Source organism: Arachis hypogaea, chromosome 19 (genome assembly GCF_003086295.3).
Source record: "Arachis hypogaea cultivar Tifrunner chromosome 19, arahy.Tifrunner.gnm2.J5K5, whole genome shotgun sequence".
Classification (NCBI taxonomy): Eukaryota; Viridiplantae; Streptophyta; class Magnoliopsida; order Fabales; family Fabaceae; genus Arachis; species Arachis hypogaea.
Genome location: NC_092054.1, coordinates 31,227,664 through 31,243,958, shown reverse-complemented (window position 1 = coordinate 31,243,958; position 16,295 = coordinate 31,227,664).

Sequence of the window (16,295 nt, the reverse complement as noted above, 5' to 3'; positions counted from 1 at the left end):
TCAAGAACAACTTGAAGATTAATGAAGAACATAATGCATATATTCGAAAAATGCAAGAAGAATAAAGACATGCAATTGACACCAAACTTAAGATTAGACACTAGACTTAAACAAGAAACATAAAATATTTTTGATTTTATAAATTTTATAATTTTTTTGTGATTTTTCGAAAATTATATGGAAAAGAAAATAAAGAGATTCAAAATTTTTAATAAGAATTCCAGGAATCATGCAATGTTAGTCTAAAACTCCGGTCCAGGAATTAGACATGGCTTACTAGCCAGCCAAGCTTTCAGTGAAAGCTTCGGTCCAAAACACTAGACATGGCCAATGGCCAGCCAAGCTTTAGCAGATCATTACTCTCAATAGCAAAATTGATAGAAATCAACAAGCTCTTGTGATGATAAGTTGAAACCTCGGTCCAAAAGATTAGACATGACTTCACAGCTAGCCAGACTTCAACAGATCATCATGAAACTCTAGAATTCATTCTTAAAAACTCTGAAGAACAGAATAGAAAAATTTTTTCGGTATTTTTGAAAATTTTTTTTTCGAAAATAAAAAGTAAAAATCTTAAACATAAAATAAAATTACCTAATCTAAGCAACAAGATGAACCGTCAGTTGTCCAAACTCGAACAATCCCCGGCAACGGCGCCAAAAACTTGGTGCACGAAATTGTGATCATCAATGGCGCCAACAAATTGGTACGCACAATTGTAATCTCAACTCTTTTTCACAATTCCGCGCAACTAACCAGCAAGTGTACTGGGTCGTCCAAGTAATAAACCTTACGTGAGTAAGAGTCGATCCCATGGAGATTGTCGGCTTGAAGCAAGCTATGGTCATCTTGTAAATCTCAGTCAGGTGGATTCAAATGGTTATGGAGGATTGATAATTAAAAGATGAATAAAACATAAAATAGGATAGAGATACTTATGTAATTCATTGGTGAGAATTTCAGATAAGCGCATGAAGATGCTTTGTTCCTCCTAAACTTCTGCTTTCCTATTGCCTTCATCCAATCATTCATACTCCTTTCCATAGCAAGCTTTATGTTGGGCATCACCATTGTCAATGGCTACTTCCCGTCCTCTCAGTGAAAATGGTTCAAATGCGCTGTCACCGCACGGCTAATCAGCTGTTGGTTCTCGATCATGTTGGAATAGGATCCATTGATCCTTTTGCATCTGTCACTACGCCCAACACTCGCGAGTTTGAAGCTCGTCATAGTCATCCCTTCCCAGATCCTACTCGGAATACCACAGACAAGGTTTAGACTTTCCGGATCTCAGGAATGGCCGCCAATAATTCTAGCCTATACCACAAAGGTTTTAATCTTAGATTAGAAACCCAAAAGATACACATTCAAGCTTGTTTGCATGTAGAACGGAAGTGGTTGTCAAGCACGCGTTCATATGTGAGAATGATGATGAGTGTTAGGGATCATCACATTCATCAAGTTGAAGAATGAGTGTATATCTTAGAGAAGAAATAGGCTTGAGTTGAATAGAAAAACAATAATACTTTGCATTAATTCATGAAGAACAGCAGAGCTCCATACCTTAATCTATGGTGTGTAGAAACTCCACTGTTGAAAATACAAAAGTGATAATGGTGTTCATTGGCTTCAGCCCCAAAGGGGGGACCAGAAGAACCAAGATAAAAATACAATAGCAAAAGGTCCTATTTATAGAGAACTAGTAGCCTAGGGTTTACAGAAATAAGTAATTGATGTAGAAATCTTCTTCTGGGCCCACTTGGTGTGTGCTTCGGCTGAGCATTGAATCTTTCACATGTAGAGACTTTTCTTGGAGTTAAACGCCAGCTTTTGTGCCAGTTTGGGCGTTTAACTCCAGCTTTTATGCCAGTTCTGGCGATTTGACGCCAGAATTTTTATGCTGACTTGGAACGCCAGTTTGGGCCATCAAATCTTGGGCAAAGTATGGACTATTATATATTTCTGGAAATTCCAGGATGTCTACTTTCCAACGCAATTGAGAGCGCACCAATTGGGCTTCTATAGCTCCAGAAAATCTACTTCGAGTGCAGGGAGGTCAGAATCCAACAGCATCTGCAGTCCTTTTTCAGCCTCTGAATCAGATTTTTGCTTTGGTCCCTCAATTTCAGCCAGAAAATATCTGAAATTACAGAAAAATACACAAACTCATAGTAAAGTCTAGAAATGTGATTTTTATTTAAAAACTAATAAAAATATAATAAAAACTAACTCAAACATACTAAAAACAATGCCAAAAAGCGTATAAATTATCCGCTCATCAGTCCCCTATGACTTCCTCTCTTAGCAGCTGCCTTTTTCACACACTCTTCAGTAACTCTGCTCTTGTTTACCAACTTTGAGAAAGTTCTGATCTCTATTGGTCCCACTGAGCTAAAGATATCACTTCAGAGTCCTCCTTTATACTTAATGCACTTCCATTCCTCAAAGTCTCTCAGAGCTCCCTGACACATACGGGAAAACCTGAATAGCTCCTCAAACTTGTCAATATACTCGGATATGGACATAGTGATAAACCCCAATTTTGTGGTTTATCTTGTGCTTATTTTAGGGTATTTTATCACCTTTTTCCCACATTTATTCAATGAAATAGCATGGTTTTGTAATTCTCCCTTAAAATGTGCTTAAGTGTAAAAACATGCTTTTTAGGCCCTTAATTTAGTGATTTTAATTCACTTTAATTCCATTCAATGCCTTGATGTGTTTGTTGAGTGATTTCAGGTTCATAAGGCAAGTATTGGATGGAAGAAATGAAGAGAAAAGAATACAAAGTGGAGAATGCATGAAGAAACAAAGATTTGGAGTACATCAACCCACGCGAACGCGTAGTAGACGTGCACGCGTGGATAGTGCAGTTGCATGGCGACGCGTACGCGCACATGACGCGTACGCGTGGGTGGGAATTTGGCCAAGCGACGCGCACGCGCACACAGCGCGTACGCGTTGATACTTGCACGTGACTCACTTAAAGGCAAAACGCTGAGGGCAATTTCTGGGCTGCCCAGGCCCAATTCTAACTTGTTTCTGAGGGTATTTCATCCAGAATTGAAGCTTGATCAAAGGGTGGGGAGCACTTAGTTAGTCATGATGAGCCTTTAGTTAGTTTTCTAGAGAGAGAAGCTCCCTCTTCTCTCTAGAATTAGGTTAGGATTAGGTTAATTTCTATTAGATCTAGCTTTGATTACTTGATTTCATCTTGTTTCCTCTACAATTCCTTGTTCTAATACTTCAATTCTTCTTAGTTCTTTTGTTAATTTTACTTTTATACTTCTTTCATGTTTATGAATGCTCATGTTGGATTTGGTTTACATTTAATGGAAATTGATGTTTGATGTTCTTTCATTGTTAATTTGAGTTGTGAATTTTACTTTCCTTGCAATTGGTAGTTGGTAGATTTATATTTCTTGCATATTTACCATGCTTTCCTTTTATGTCTTCCAAGTGTTTGACAAAATGCTTGATTGGATGTTAGAGTAGATTTTGAGCATTCTTGGCTTGGAAAGAGTAATTAGGCTTGAGTCATGAAAATCCAACCTATGTTGGTGATTTAGAGTTGTTTGCTAATATTGTTTCCATTAATTCTAATATCTTGCTAATTCACTTAGTGAGTTAATTAGGACATTTGAATTGAGATTAGCTAGTCTTATTAGACTTTCTTCGAGTGTGAGGATAACATGATACCTTCCTCCATCGTCGGGGATGACGTAATAGGATAAATTCTTGTTTATTATTGTGACATGATTAACTAGTCTTGTTTGACGTTCTCCCTATGTGAAGATGACATGATACCTTTTTCCATTTATTGGAGTTGACTAAATAAGATGAATTAATCATTGTATGACTAGGATAGAAAGCCTATATTCTCAACCCTTTCCATGAATGTCTCTCTTTATTAATTGCTTTCTTGAGTTACTTGATTTACTTTTCTTGTCATTTAAATTCTTGCCCATTTAATTTCTTGCCCTTTTATCAATCAAACCCATTGTTCCTTCATAGCCAATAATTGACCACTTCATTGCAATTCCTTGTGAGATGACCCGGAGTCTAAATACTTCGGTTAATTCTTATTTGGGGTTTGTTCTTTGTGACAACTAAATATTTGATTGGGAGGATTATTTGTTGGTGTAGAACTATACTTGCAACGAGAATTCATTCATTTGAGGAAATTCTATACCATCACATAGCACCCTGCTTCAGCTGCAGTAACTCGAGTTCCTTGGCCGCCCTGGAAGGCATCCTAGATGATAGGGTCATCACCCTGCTATAGGAGACGTCAGACTCCTTACCACCAATGCGATGCTTCACCAGTGAGCAAATAGGTAGCAAATTTAGCACACTGCCCTTTAGGTACCATCTGCGCTTGCAATGCTCGCTCCATAGCCTGAAACCAGGTATCAGCTTCAGTCGGGCTAGTGGTTCCCTTGAACTTAGGTGGATTGATCTTCAAGAAGGTTGCCAGTGTCAACAGGCCCTAAGCTCTACTTCCATCATTGCCATGGTTGTTCATCTGCTGCCCAAGAGCCGCAGCAGTGGCCTGCATAGCAGCAGCCATATTCTCCAACGCCACCATAAAATCTACCGGGTTATTTGGGTTGGCTCCCGGTCCCTGAGTACTAGTATGACCTCTCCCGCGACCTCGACCGCATCCACGAGGCGCCATCTGGTTCTTATGCACACCAAACAATCGATATTAACTTGATCAGTCTCAATATCGGAAGTCTAGTGCTTCAAAGTCCCAAATGCATGCTCATGAACGTTTATGCCAGGTATATCAGTTAGATATTCTAATAGCACATAACACACATACAGAGAATGCACAGAAGTATAGTCAGTCCGTCCTTCAGGCTCTACAGGAACGAACTGCTCTGATACCAAAATGTAACACCCTACCACACAGAGTCTTATGCTTAAGTCATAAGACAGAGGTGACGAGGTATTACGACCTCTAAAAGTAAAATTTAGTACATATAGTATTGTGAAGAATGATTATAACTAGGAGCCTTTGAAGAAAAGGGGCAAAATAAAACCGTTAAATAGAAAATCATAACACTCCGATCGATAGCGTAACAAAACAAATAAAGGATAGACCAACACGAACCATAACAAATGAGGGCCAAAAATACGAATATCAAAAATCAAGATCTGGTTGCAAAGAAAACCGGTCCGAGCATAGAAGTATATACAAATATATAAAGCAAGAAACCTAAGGGAAACCCCAAGGACAAACTATCAAAACCTATTCTCAAAAACAACCTCTAAGAGGAGTCAAAACAATATACATACATACATACATACATACATACATACATACATACATACATACATACATACATACATACATACATACATACATATATATATATATATATATATATATATATATATACATTATTTAGTGGAGATAGTAACTATCTATATAAAACCAAAGTAAAGTCCCAAGGAGCAAAGATCTTTGCTTATCCAGAAGTCTCCAGCATGCCTCAGCGAGAAGCCTCACGTCCTGCATCTGAAAACCACAAAATCCACATGGGTGAGAACCGGAGGTTCTCAGTATGGTAACAGTACCCACATATCTAACATGTAATGTCCTGGGAAAGCCGAAGGCAATCCTAGAACTTCCACCAGATAAATCAAAGCTTATAAATAGACTAATCCATAAATGGCAACTGACTAAAGATCTTCAGTCTAACTAATACTTCCCTTTCTAAATCCTTCAGACCTCCCAACTGCCAGCAGTAATATAATATGGCAAACACAATTATATCAGACAAGAAGATATACATGTAGGAAGTAGATATGACATTTAGGCAATTAGCAGGTAGTATTCAGTCAATTATGCAATTCCAAACAATTCACATAGTATGCATATGATGAATGCCTGTCCCTATGGCTGATTATATCATCTGTCATTTATATAGCCAACCCAACAAGTCCTGGTAGCTAACCATTGGACTGTCCCTCTATCGTGCATCCCAACTCGAGTTATACTCAACATAAATCATAATTCATATCCAACACCCTCACTGGTGTATATTCATGGGGGCGAGCTCATCCGGAACTTTCACAGTGTCCGGCCACACTTACGAGATAGGGTCAGCAGAGTATCGAGTCTCCACCTGGAGCACATGGTGGCTAGCCACTGCTTTCTCCTAGGAAAACTTGTATCTCAGATAGTGGAAGTGCAACATTCACATTTCATTCAATACGCATATATGCAACCATACCCAGCCATAATCAATAATGGCTTCGCCGTAACTAGGCAATATCTCGGCCATCCGGCCCATAATCCATAACCAGCCAATTCATTAGCAATTATAGCCCTTCGACTCATGGCATATCAAGCACTTCCACATTCATCCTCCATATCTCATACAATCATCTTTGATCATCCTTGATCATTAATCCTCCCCTTTCTTCATTCACAAGTTACCACAATTCCTAGCTCCACCTCATCGCTAGGCATATCATAAGAGTTTAAGACATAAGGGGGTGAGATCGGATGCATAGAAGTATGAGATTTGGCTTTGAAAACTCAAAAATCAACTTTGGAAGGAAAATAAGGTCACGCGTGCGCGTCGCCCACGCGCATGCGAGGAACGCCAAAAATTTCATCGATGCGTATGCGTCGCCCACACGCACACGTGGAAGGGAAGATAGCCAAGTGACGCCTACGCGTCAGCCTCGCGTAAGCGTGGGTGTGTTTTGTGCCCCAGGCACAAAACCAGCACAACTCTCTGGAATTTGGCTGGGCAAATCGAATTCGCTCATCGACACGTATGCGTGGGCCATGCGCATGCGTGGGTATTGAAACTTTGAAAACGACGCGTGCGTGTCGGCCACGCCTATGCGTGGGAGTGCTTTCTACCAAAAATTTTTCTAAGTTAAAAAGCTGCAGAATTTCACAATTGCACACCCCAATCTTCCGACGGGCATAACTTCTCCGTTTTAAATCATTTTTTGCCCGTTCTTCGAACAGCATAACCAGCCTAGATCCAATTTCATTTCTAAATAAGTTTGGCACAAAACCAGGATCCGGAGTCCAAGTTATGCCCCATCAAAGTATGTCCAAAAACCATATTTTCATACAAAACCACAAAGTGCCATTTTCAAAACAAACAAATTCCAACCCTTTTCAAAATCAACCAAAACATACCAATTTTAACGCTTTTTGAAATCAACCCAAAACATACCAAAAATCAACCTCAAGCATCCTCAACTCATACATTAACATTTTCATCAAAATCACAACCACCATCCCACCTTTTAACCCATCTCAATCAAGAGGCTAAAATTCAAACACACATTACATGTCATACATCCTTCCTCATCCTAATTTCCAATAATACCATTTCCAATCAACCATCAATACACATAATCAATATCAAACTCACCATGAACATGGTTTCACCCACAATTCAACATCAATCAATCATCAAACATATATCACAACATGCATATCTCTCATGCATCATACCATCAAGGCATCAATAATCATAATCACATATATGACCACATAATATATCTCAACCATTCAACAACATCAACAATTCAATGCCTATCTTAGGGCCTCTAGCCTAAGTTTTCACACCACATTACATTTTAGATACAGAAAACCGAGACCATACCTTAGCCAATTTTCCCCGCTGAATCCGGAGCACTTCCAAATCACTTTTCCACAAGCTCTCAAGGTCTCAACACCTCCAAGAACAGATTTTTATCACACCAAAGCCATTTTCCAAGCTTTCCAAAATCTCAATCAAGCTTCAATATTCACATACACACTACCTAAGCCACAATTATCATACCCAAGGTTCAAGGAGACAAGATTAATCTTTTCCTTCAATAGAGTTGGGTCCTATAACATCAAAGAACCCAAAATCTCAACACTTTTCTCCATGAAATTCGAAATTAAGGGATGAAGAACTGAACCAAAATCATGGCTTACCTCAAGAATAAAGTAGTGGGTTTTGTAGAGCTCTTCACAGTGAACGCGTGGTCGCACACGGTGCGGCAATCGAAGCTCTAGATCAAAAGTTATGGTGGTTTGAAGATCAACCAAGGGTTAGAACTTGAGAGAGTGTTCTTCCCCCATTTGCTTCCATTTTCAGCGTGTTTAGTGTGTAGAGAGGAGAGAGAATGCTGAAAATTAGGGTTTTAGGTTTAGTTATGTTGGGCCAAGGGCCCAATATGGGTCCGGTTGGCTCGGTTTGGCCCGTTTGGTCCAATCTTGGTCCGATTTCTATAAAATTGGTATCAAAATTCTTGCCTCAATCTCCTCTATCATATTAAGTCATAAAAATCACATTTTTGGCTCTCTGGAATAAATTCTCATTTATGGGTTAATTAGCCATTAATTAACCGGATTTTACAAATTAAGTGAGAATGTGACTTAAAAAGAAAATGAGGCAAAAAGTGTTAATTGGTTACCTTTAATTTTGGTACAAGAGACAAGCAATCGATAACAAGAAAAATAAATAAATAAATAAAAATAAAGTGAAGGTTAAAGAATCAAACTATTCCGATTCAGATTTAATTCTGCAACTCTCACATCCACCCGCATGGCACAAAATTAAAACTACTACTAAAAGGGAAGCTTCATGTCATGGCTGGGTATATGTACATAACACCCTCTTTTTTTTTGTTTTTTTAAAAAGCACGTATATCTTCTTAAAATAATATAGTAGTGCATGCTATATAGTCACAAAATGCATTCTAAACTAGGAATAAGTTTACATCATTGACAATATGTGCATGGGTGAAACTAGGAATTTACCAAGAAAAAACATGGATGAGAACTGCATAAACAAAATGATAAGTTGATAACTATCATATAGAAACATACTCTAGTAAACAACCAAAACAATATAAATTACAAAAGCGTATCTATGGTCGGTATATAAGCTATACATCATATCATATCATATATATATATATATATATATATATATATATATATATATATATATATATATAAAATCTGTAAATGGGTTATTAATAAAAAGTAATTTTAAGAAAAAACATGGATGAGAAACTGCAGAAATAATTTGTTTACATCATTGTTAATCATGGATGAGAACTTATTACTTTTTTTTATTAATCAATTTCTGTATCATAGGATAATTATCAATATTTGCAGGATTATTTTTCTTAGTAGACTAATCTTTCAAGGATTAAAATAGTGATATACTTGAGAAAAATTCAGCTCTGTGCTAAAACAAAATCTCCGCAGAAAGGTCTCATCCATAAATTACTTCAAGTTATAGAAAAATACAGCCTAACACTATAACAGTAGGAGATAATATCAGGTCATTTTAATATGAACACACGTGTAAATTGTGTAAATTACAAAAAAGCAAAAGCTTAATGCGATTTACCATTCTAAACTCTATTCTGTTAATGACTTAATCACAGTACTAAACTCATTATACTCAACCCTAGCCCATGTTTAAAATGGATACACATTTGCTATAGAAAAAAACATTCACACATTTGCTATCAAAAGAAGAGATGTACCTCCTCACTATGTCTTTGGGGTAAGTAATAAACAAGAATTTCCACTTGAGGCAAAGAGACAAGAGAGCCAGCACAAGCATGCCACAGTTCTCAATTCAAAGTCTTTCTCACTCCTGAAATTACCATCATCATAAAAAGAAGGCAAAAAAGGTTAAGGGTGAAAATTTGATCTTTATGAATGATGAAACCATATAATTAACCATCCATGATTAATTAATAGAAAAAGATTAAGTGAAAAGATAAAACAACGATTACAAAATAGAGTGCTCTTGCATTTCCTTGAGGTGCTTCATCTCAGTGACTAGAGTTTGACCCCGCAACTACACCAACACCACAAGTTTTAACCTTTTCTTCAAAGGAAGCCATTAATGCTACACCACTCTCTACGTTTTTAAACATAAACCACCCAAAAAAGAACCTCTTTTTCTACTCCTTCAAAAACAACCTTAAAAAAAACTTCACATAAGCTTCACCCCCACCAAACCAAACATGCCCCCAAAACACAAGCTTCAAATGACGATGATTTTCACTAGCCCATTTTCACAAACACAAGTGGTGCATAGAAAACATAATAAGGGGTGTTTGAGCTGAGACCATATACTGGTATTAGTATTATTAATGTCGTTGTTAACATGAGAATGAGAAATTATATTGCTATTCAATATTTTGCAGAGGTTGCACGAAGAATGTGAGAAATTATTTGATAAATTAACAGGAAAAAAGTCTTTGCTGAGGAACCTGGATGATGTTGGCAAAGAAATAAAAGTACACGACGAGAGCGGTGCCGTGAGCTGCAGCGACGACGGAGCCGACCGTGCCCTCAGAAAAAGTCTTTGCTGGAGGAACTGGGTTCTTCTTCTTCTTTGTCCAGAAGGAGAGGAGAAAGACGGAGAACGGCTAGCGGCTGCTGGTGCGTGCTGCTATGCGTGAAAACCGACGAAGAGGAGGCGCAGCTACGAGAAAAGGAGAGGATGATGATAGAATGCGGCTGTCCGGTACATAATTAGGGGTGAGGTTACTCTTTAGATTTTTTTTTGGGTATGAATAGGGAAGGAGAAATTAGATTAGGGTTCATCACAAACAGAGTAATTTTGCAGTGTATATGAATAATGAAATGTATTTTAGTTTTGATTTTTAAATTGATTCAGATATAAAATTATAAACTAAAGTTAATTGAATTTTGATTAAATTAAAAGGATTAGGGTGATTTTTGTCCAATAGAAAAGAAAAGGATATTTAAGTCTTTTTATTATAATTAAATAAAATTTATTTTTTATTTTTATTAAAGTATAAGGGTGATTTAGTAAAAGCATTGATATAATTTATATTTAAAAAAAGAAAAATTAATTATTGACGTGGAAAATATAATCCACAAGTCTTGTTCTAATTTGTCTACATTTTTATTATATTAGTACGTATGAATTTATCATCGTACCATAGCAAATACCTTTTTTTAATTATAAATTAAAAAAATAAGCCATATTTAACCATGGCAACCATTATCTTCTTCTCCAGAAATACACAGGTACACCGGAATAAGCCATATTTAACAAAGATTTTTTTAATTATAAATCGTATTTTATTTTGAAAAAATTTTAAAAAATATAAATAAATTTTTTCAAAATAAAATATGACTTATAATTAAAAAAATCCTTATTAAATATGGCTTATTCTGGTGTACCTGTGTATTTCTAAAATGGTTGCCATTGTTAAATATGGCTTATTTTTTTAATTTATAATTAAAAAAATTCTTGAAGAAGCTATGCTTGTTGTATATACTGTTTGTAGATCTATATACTATTTGGAGATGATGATAATGGATTAAAATGGATTAAAAATGTGGATTTCAAAAAACTTAAAGGGAGTTTGCTGGGGTAAGGCAGACTCTATAATTTGTATATAGTAAAAAAATCGTATTTGGAGAATTAAAGTTCAAAAATTGTGTTTGAAAAAATATGAATTTTTTATTTTATTTCTAAAAAAATTCACAAATGTATAGAGGTAAAAAAAATCTTTTTTTTAAGTTATAATTTACATTTTTTAAATTTTTTAAAAAAATATTTTTTTACGTAATAAATAAATAAAAAAGTATTTTTATATAGCTATATCTAAACATAACTAATAAATAAATAAAAAATTTATATAAAATATTCAAACATAAAATTATTTTTAATTTTTTGTAAAATCTTTTAAAACAGATAACTTAAAAAGATATTTTTTTAGAAATTCACCAAAATAATCTTTTTTATTTGATAAGATAGTAACAAATTAGAAAATTTTTTTATGCCTATATATATGATTGCAACAACACAGCATCAACACTTCATCAATTGATAGCAAAGAACTAGTGTGTGTGACTCTTGGATATACATAGCAACTTTGTTGAATTGAAGGAGTTTTTTCAAGGTAACTAAAGCTCTTTTAAGTATTTATATGTAAATTATAAATATATATGAAAAAATTTATTGAGTATTGATGGTGACTCGAAAAATAAATGTATTTCTAATCTTCACCCATTATTTTACTGAATTTAGTTACTATTTTGTATTTATTACTCTTTGAGTCAATAATTCTCCCCACTCTTTTAAGGTTACAAGAGATTCGAACCAGTCAATAAACCAATAAAATTACTAGTTCAATAGTTTATTGGTTAAATTGAAGTTTAATCAATTTAATTAAATATTAAATAGAATAATTCTAAATAGCAAAAATAATTTCAAACAACAGCGAAAATAATTATCTAGTACTCCATCAAAAAATCTGTTTTTTTTTTCTCTTCATCATGGCATGTACCTATTATTAAATGTCTTAAATATTTAAATAATATTCCTTTATATGTTATAACTTTTGAACAATTATTATTTACATATTGATGTAAGTTATTTTTGTCCTTTACTAAACTATTCTATCAGCCTTGTTATGAATGGAATACCGCTGAATCACTCTCTCCTACGAGGCTTTCCTCTTTCCTGTAGTTAGAACTTGGGAAAATCGATTCTTGCTTTTCATCCTTTACTTTAGTATTAGGCTGCTTCTCTGCTTAGGTAGCATCTCTATCGGCTAGTAAGCTAGTCGCTACTATAGTTTTGAAAGAGTTTGTGCGCCCCTATGTTCGTTCCAAGACCTAGTTCAAAGCTTTCAAGCAGAAAGGCAAACGGGATGATCATTATAATACTCACAAACCAGCTAATCAATTTCAAATTTCAAATTCTCTGTGGGTGGCTAGGGTTCTTTGTTCTTTCAATTTTAAATTTTCTTCGGTTTTAGAGAGGAGAGGGGTGGGAGTGGGACTGGACTTCAGTTTCAGTTTGAAAATCCAAGTATTATTAAAATGCAAGCACAGTGCTTACCGGCGGCGAGGAGGAAGGAGAGTGACCGCGACAACAGAGGAGACGACGACATCGGCGAACAGAGAGAGAGCTAGGCGACGATGCAGTGCTGCGGGCTGCGCGATTGGGGGGCTAGGGTTCTTCACGTTGTTCCTTCAATTCCAAAATTTAACTTCAGCATTAGTTTAAAATAAAAATTATTTTAAGTCGTTAGTTATTTAATGCAAAATTATAATTAATTGTAGAGGAATACATTAAATAACTAGCAAACTAAACTAATTTTTATTCTAATTAGCATATGTTATAATGAAGAGAAACAGATAGAGAATTACGAGCATCAACTATTGATAAAGAAAATAATAGAGGAGAAAGAGCAAGAAACTAAGAACAAGAAGAACCAAGAACAACAAGGTGGTTACTCTGTGGAAGAAAGAACAACCATTGGTCGTGGTGGTGCAACTTCGACGGCAAAGGCAGTGGACGTTGCTCCTCGTCTGACATCGTTTCTTACTCCTTGGAGTTCAAATTCCAATTCTTATTAAAATTCTTCAAACCAACAAGGAAGAAAAAGCTACCATCAATTTCAACTTGGGTCGTCGTTTTTTGTTAGAGTGGTAAAACTCTTAATTCAATTCAATTCAAACCAATTTTCTTTTTTTTTCTTTTACAATTCTTGATTATTAGTGCAATCATTAACTTTTTTTTATTTTATTAATGATTATTATCAGTGTCCAGAGTATTTTGGGAGTCATTGTAGGACCTAATCAATCTGATTCGAATAAACCTAATAATCCATAAGGTATGTGAAAAGACTGATTTTTTTTTTATATATAACAATTTGATGAATGTACAATGTTAGCTTTATTTATTGGTTTGACAATCCAATTTTACAAACTAGCTTCACAAGTCACAGTTATTGTTTATACATTAAAATTAATGTTACAATCAAATACATATCACCCTATCTTTAGATTAAAGGTGTATGTTAGTTTCTCGTACTTGTTGTTTATGGGCTTTTAGAGTATGTATGTATCTTTATAATAGTTATACATGTTGATGTGTATTGATATGCAAATTATGTTCAATCTTTACTATTCTTTAAGCTATCTTTTAAATTGTTCAGTTATAATATGGTATCATATTCTATTTTATATTTGTTGGGTCACATGTATATCGCATATTTCAATTTTAAATATTCAGTTCTAGATGTTCTAGAAAATATGATATATTTGTTAAATATAATTTTGATCTTCTTTAATAAGCTAGTTTTTAAAATTGAATTAGATTATTCGATTAATTTTAGTTCAACTACATGTCAATAAATATACAAATGAATAAGTTGATGGAATATATTATTCAGAACTCACTCTCCTCTTTCCTTTTTTTTTAAGGTTTGTTGACTGCGTTAACAGGAAGAGGTCTTAATAGCGTGACAGTGAGAGAGCAAGGAATGAAACGTGAAGAGAGTAATTAATTCTTATAATTCTTTATAGTTAGTATTGGAGGTAGTTTAGTTTAATTTATTCTTGTTAGTTGGAACTTGGAATTAAATATGGGTCTGGATTCTGATTTTTCTGTGACGTTTGGAATATTTATAGTAAAATATTTAGATACATTGACATAAAACTATAAAAGTACATTCTCTTATTCTGCAAACTTTCTAATTTTTCTTATTTATCTTACTCTTTCCATTTGAGGATAAGAAAAACTATTATCAGAATATCTTTACATGATACAGTTTTTGTTTGATAAGAAAAAAAATATCAAAACTGGATGGTTTGCTTAGCAAGAAGTTGGTGTTTGAAAGCTTAAACCAATCAATTCTCAACCATTGCTTTATGTTTGCTACGGTACGATGATAAATTCATATGTACCGATATAATAAAAATGTAGACAAATTAGAACAAGACATGTGGATTATGTTTCCCACGTCAATAATTAATTTTTCTTTTTTAAAATACAAATTATATCAATGTTTTTCCTAAGTCACCCTTATACTTTAATAAAAATAAAAATAAATTTTATTTAATATTAATGAAAAAACTTAAATATTATTTTCTTTTTTATTGGACAAAAATCACCTTAATCCTTTTAATTTAATTAAAATTCAATTAACTTTAGTTTATAATTTTATATTTGAGTCAATTTAAAAATTAAAACTAAAATACATTTCATTATGCATATACATTGCAAAATTACTTTGTTTGTGATGAACCCTAATCTAATTTCTCCTTCCCTATTCATACCCAGAAAAAAAATAAAAATCTAAAGAGTAACCTCACCCCTAATTTCCTACCGGACAGCCGCATTCTATCATCATCCTCTCCCTTTCTCGTAGCCACGCCTCCTCTCCGTCGATCTTCACGCATAGCAGCACGCACCAGCAGCCGCTAGCCGTTCTTCGTCTTTCTCCTCTCCTTCTGGACAAAGAAGAAGAAGAACCCAGTTCCTCCAGCAAAGACTTTTTCTGACGGCACCGTCGGCTCCATCGCTGCTGCAGCTCACAGCACCGCTCTCGTCGTGTACTTGCATTTCTTTGCCAACATCATCCAGGTTCCTCAGCAAAAACTTTTTCCTTGTTAATTTATCAAATAATTTCTCACATTATTCATTCAACCTCTGCAAAATATTGAATTGCAAGATAATTTCTCATTCTCATGTTAACAACGACATTATTAATACTAACACTAGTGAAGCTGGATCATCTATTTAGCATCAGCAATTGCAATTGTATAATACAATTACTCTATGTATTTGCCATATTTCCTCTCTCAAATAATTGTGTATTGCAGTGATCGATTTTTGCCAGACAAAGCTATAGATCCTATTGATGAAGCTGGTTCACGTGTTCAGCTGCAAATGTGCACATTGCAATGAGAATCAAATGGACCAACCTAGTGTTTGTAGAAAAGGGTCATTTAGAGAAGCCAATTGTTGTAACAATTGAAAATTAAATCAAGGTGAATGCTGCATAAATGTTTAGCAAAGCTTTTGGTTGTACTTTGCAAGTTATAATTGGATGTGGATCTCCCCTGTTTTCTTCCTTTGAGAAAATAGAGTTCTTTTATGAGAGTGAAACAATGTTTCAGTATGAAACTGGTTGACCCTTATAAACTTTTTTTTTCTATCTTTGTAACAGCAATATCTACCAACTGATCCACATTTGTTTGTCCAGTCTAGTTTATTGCAGTGGATAACTGTACACTGTAGTATAGTGGACTGAAAGTGGAGTAGGTGTATATCCCTTTATTTATATTATTTTGTTTTCTTAGTCCTGAATATGTTTCTTGATTTATTGATTATCCTGGGAAATAAGTAATGGCTACTCAGACTGAACACATTTGATTGAAGCAACATATTTTTCATGTTATATGAAAATGTGAGTGTCTAGTAATCTTATATTATATTCTAACTCTCTATTATAATAACATAATT